Source organism: Durio zibethinus, chromosome 25 (genome assembly GCF_047325235.1).
Source record: "Durio zibethinus cultivar Kanyao isolate XHJ-2024 chromosome 25, ASM4732523v1, whole genome shotgun sequence".
Classification (NCBI taxonomy): Eukaryota; Viridiplantae; Streptophyta; class Magnoliopsida; order Malvales; family Malvaceae; genus Durio; species Durio zibethinus.
Genome location: NC_143186.1, coordinates 5,571,099 through 5,576,287, shown reverse-complemented (window position 1 = coordinate 5,576,287; position 5,189 = coordinate 5,571,099). Strand labels below are relative to the sequence as shown.

The following is a 5,189-nucleotide window of genomic DNA, read 5'->3' as shown; positions in this document are numbered from 1 at the left end:
TGACACTAGTATAGGCAACTTGCATAAATTGCACAAAAAATCCTTCAAAAATGTATCAAAATTGTTCAAAATTCCTTAATTTCATAATTTGTACTTACACATGAGAATAATGTGTAGTTAGAAGCAATTTTGCTAAAAATCTCAAGGAACAAGCCAAAATATATAAAAAATTGCACTAAAAATAAGTATGAAAATATTAAAATTTTAGTACAATCAAACCCCCAAACGTAAGCTTTTTCTTGTCCTCAAGCAAATAAGATTGAGCAAGAATCATACTATACTCTCAATGCTTCATTCAACATGAATGCTTTATGGATTGATCGATGGATATAACTAAAGCAAAACCATGAATAAGTGCTAATATACAAGAATCAACCTAAACTAAGATCTTTCCTAATTATGGTTCCACAAGTGAGCAACACCTCTCACACATCCTTGGATGAAATCTAGTAATGTTATGCAAAACATGAAATTTTAATAATAAGGATCAATAAAATATGTTCATGTTCCATAAGTTTGCTCATCACATATCTCTCCATTAATGTAGATAAACACATAATGAATGATTATTTAAGACTTTAATAGGCTTGTAATGTAAGGCTAGGGTTAAGGTATAACACCAGTCATTTAGGCTCAAGTACTTTAACAATGCTTCATATGTCTAGGATCATCTATAATTGAATTTCCAAGGTAAGAAAGGTAAGCTTGAATAAAGAGTCATTCCCTAAATTTTAATTGTGCCTATTTTTTTTTCTTTTCTTGTTTTCTTTGCTTTTTCACCACTTTCTTGTTTTTTCTTTTCTTTTATTTTTTTCTTTTTTTTTTTTTGCAAGCTAGCTTTACTTTTTCTTTTCTTTTCCATTCTTTTTTCAAGCTCCACCATCCTCTCTAATACTGCATAGCTAAAAAATGTATATGAATGTCCTAATGCATATAAGATAACAGACAAAAAAGATAGAAAATATATAAAATAAGGCTATAAGCTTGTAATGTGGTTTCTAAACAAAGAAATGGATATCATAAGGCTCAAATGAGTTGACTATGAAAATATTATATCAAGGTTAGCTTGAAAGGCTCAAATGATGCAAAGATGGCCTATATTATTTTCCTAATCATGTGTCCTCTAGGATTTCATCTTGAGAGATGATCAAAACAAATTCTAGAATCAAGAAACACAACTCTAAAGGCCAATGCAAAAACAATCTAATGCTTGCATAATCAACACTAGATAAATAATGCAATTCAATTTTCAAAAGCATCATTTACAAATGAATACCATATTCAAAAATTAACTAAACCTAAATATCATCTCATATTTCACACACATTCAATTTTTTCCTAAAGCTATATCCATTCTTAATCTCTATCTATCATTGGCTTATGAAGAACTACTCAAAGAAAGCATGCTAATGGTTTTAGGCTACTATATGTTAAACTCAATTTCAAGGCAAAACTTAAGGAAAATTTTCAAAATTTTCAAAATTTGATTAAATTTCCCATACTTTCAAACTTAAACAACACATTATCTTCAATGTGTAAGCATAAAGAAACAAAGCACAAAAAAGAAAGGAATAAGGAAACTCCCTTATCATCATTGAGGCATGGTGAGCGAATATCCTATCTAGCTTTAGTCAAAACTAGTGCATCCATTTCAAGCTATTATTCACCTTACAAAACAAAGAAACAACTAGACAAAGAAACTATATCAATATGTATAATGAAGAGTATAATCGAAAGAAAAAAAATGAACACATGAACAAGTATATACAACCTAATTAAATGAACAAAAATAACAACTGTGTAGAAATGAGGAAAAATAATGTGCTAAAAAAAATAATCATGCAAACACATATGTACACAAGCATGCACAAAAATAAGTGCTTTATTTAAAGTTAAAAGCTAGACTACAAAATAAGCTCAACCTTATAGGTTTATAGTAATCACTCCGCATTTAATTTCCCAATCTAACAATTTTAAGACCTTTCTCTTTACCATCTTATCAAAAATATGGTCTAATGGTGGATCATGTAAGAAAGTAAGAGTAGTAGTAAACTTCTTAAGAAAACTCTTAACCTCAAACCTAGATAGACTAAGGTAAGTGGGTTTTGGTTTTGAAATCCAATTAATTGGTCTATCATCAACATAAACCATATCATATCTTTCTTGCATCATATCCACACCATACCTCCTAAAAGGACTATGATAGGTATGATTAAATTGAAACTACTCAAAGACCAATGAATTAACTAACAATGATGTTCTATTAATAACAAATAAACCATCAACCTCAAACTTCACATGACTCTAATAAGCATCATCAAAATGAAATGTCTCATAATTCGATGAATCTAAATATGAAGGTCTAATCACTATAGAGAGAGTGTTAGGATCATGTAAAATCTTGCTACTAAAAGGTGGAACAAATCAAAAAGTAAAAAATATCAATATCTATCATCATCATCACTCAAATCCATGTCTTTTACTTCATTGATTATAAAAAACTCTTCAAAATGCAATATAAAGTGTTCTAGGTGAAAAACATTATGAATCACATCACTAACTATCTCTACCCTCAAGCACTCACTATAATCATTAGGAATGATAAAGCTTTAGAAACATGAAAAGTGACATTTTGATCCTGAAGTCATATGGTCAACTCTCTTTTTTGCACATCAATTAAAATCCTAACAGTGGTTAAAAAAGGTTTCCCTATAATAATTAAGATCTCACAATTCACCTTTATATCTAGAACCATAAAATTAGTAGGTAAAATGAATTTCTCTATCTTAACCAAGATATCCTCCATAATCCCTCAGGTTATTTCAGTGACTTATCGACCAACTACAAAGTAACTGAGGTGGGTTTAGCCCCCTATATGCCAAATTTTCTAAAAATGGATTAAGGCTTCAATTTAATGTTATCATCTAGGTCACATAAAGCTCTATTAAAAGACATACTACCTATAGTATATGGAATGGTAAAACTACTAGGATCATTAAACTTTATAGGTAGTCCTCTCTGAATCATAGATGGGCATTCACTAATAAGTGCAACTATCTCATAATCCTTCAATCTCTTCTTTTAAGGGATAATGTCCTTCATGAATTTTGCATAGGTAGGCATCTATAAATAGGATATTAATATACAACATCTTAAAACGCCTTAAGAAATTTAAAGAATTGTTTCTCTTCCTTCTGCTTCTCAAACCATTGAGGGAAAAGAATATAAGGCCTAGACGACTCAACTCTAAAAAGAGTAGGCCTAGATGAACTCAGTATAGTAAAAGATGATGTTTGTGGTAATTGAGTTGATTGAGGCTTTCTTCTCTAGGGGTGGCATAGATAGATATTGAAGTATGAACTGCTATAAAGGCTACTAGTGCTGAAAAAATGGCTGCTAAAAACTTGGTAGGTGAGGTGGTCTAATGTATTGAGGTTATTATGTTACTTGAATAGACTAGATAGATTGAATTGGGTTATTCCTCCAACTTGGGCTATATGTGGGAATATAGGGGTTATTAGGTTACCTAGGGTTTTGTCCTAAAAATTGAATAGTCTCAAAATGGGTGCTTGGAAATGACTCACCCGAGTGACCTAACCCGCTACTTCATACATAGTTAAGGAGCTATGGGTATAAGCAAACCTAAAATAACTAGGACTTAACTCTGAGAAGTAACCTTACAATGTAAAGACTCAACGAATTTGGCTAGGGAATCTACTTTAACACTAATTGTTGCAAGCTCACTAACCTCGTACACCCCTAAAGCTCTCCTAGGATGTTGTCTCTCATTAGACCACTAACAATTAGTAATTGCCATATCTTTAATAAGCTCATAAGCAATGTCAAAAGTCTTACTCATCAAAGTACCTCTTGATGCAGCATCTGAAAAAGTCCTAGTATTAAGCACTAACCCATTATAAAAAGTCTATATCTCTAGCCATTTCAGTAGTCCATGGTGTGGACAACACCATAAAAGCTCTTTGTATCTTTCCCAAACCTTATACAAGGTCTCTAAGTCATGCTAGAAAAATGTAGTGATCTTATTCTTAAGCTTGGTCATCTTGGCTAGAGGAAAAAATTTAGCTATGAACTTTTGCACTAAATCATCCCAAATGGTGATGAAATTTAGTGGCATCGAGGTTAACCAAAGATTGGCTCTATCTCTAAGGGAAAATGGAAATAATCTAAGCTTAATAGCATCTTTAGTAACATCATTATGTTTAAATATATCACAAATCTCTAAGAAATCTAAAAAATAAGTATTCAAATCCTCACTCAAATGACCACTAAATTGTATCAACTGCTGTATCATTTGGATGATTGTAGGTTTAATCTTAAAATTGTTGGCTTAAATTGTTGGCATCTTAATACTAGGTTGAAAACTATGAAGATTGGGTATAGCATAATCCCTAAGTGCTCTAATGTCTTACTTGACCATGATGATGTTAGGACCAATTTATCTTTCCCTCGTAATCCTTCTATGAGTAGCTTTAGCTCAAGATCTAAAAGGATCAACTCATGATTCCTAACTGAGTGCTTACTTAGGCCAGAAGAACACTAGACCAAGAGAACAAACTAGAAATGAAAACCTAAGTATGTACAACTAAAGAAAAAAATGATCAAAAAAGGAACCTAGAATATGTACACCAAAAACCAAAGCAAGCTTAAGATATAACCTAAGGTATGCACACTAAAGAAAGCCAATCTATGGAATAGTATGGTGAAGATTGATATTAACCTAGGACTTTTAAATCCTAATTCCCGACAACAATGCCAAAAACTTGATTGGATAATTCTACAAACGCATAGGTCATTCAAATAATAATAAAGACTATAAAAGTTTAAATGTCAATCCTATGAGTATTAGTTCAAGATATTCCTAGCCTAAGTTTCCTTTATCTTCACACCTTATCTAAAGTTGGTTTGACGAATCAATATCTATGAAAAATTATTCCTACAAAATTAACAACTAAAAATCAAATAAGAAAATAAATAATAAAAAAATTGAATTAATATTATGAAAATAAAAAGCAATGAAAAAAATTAATAAAGAAAATTCCAATTAAAATTTCGTCACAACTAATCTAATTGACAACTAAGTCTTGTATAGCTAATTCTAAAATTTCAAGAACTTGTAATAAAATGCAAAACTAAAAAGCAAGTGTGAAAGATACTAACACAATCATAAG

At 30.9% G+C, this 5,189-nt stretch overlaps 1 non-coding gene across 1 annotated transcript; it reads left to right on the top strand.

Annotated features, from left to right (window-relative positions):
• Nucleotides 1-3,947: 3,947 nt before the first annotated feature.
• LOC149511541 (small nucleolar RNA R71) lies at nt 3,948-4,054 on the top strand. Its single transcript, XR_016333852.1, has one exon. It is a non-coding gene; the product is annotated as a small nucleolar RNA R71 (small nucleolar RNA).
• The last annotated feature ends 1,135 nt before the right edge of the window (nt 4,055-5,189 follow it).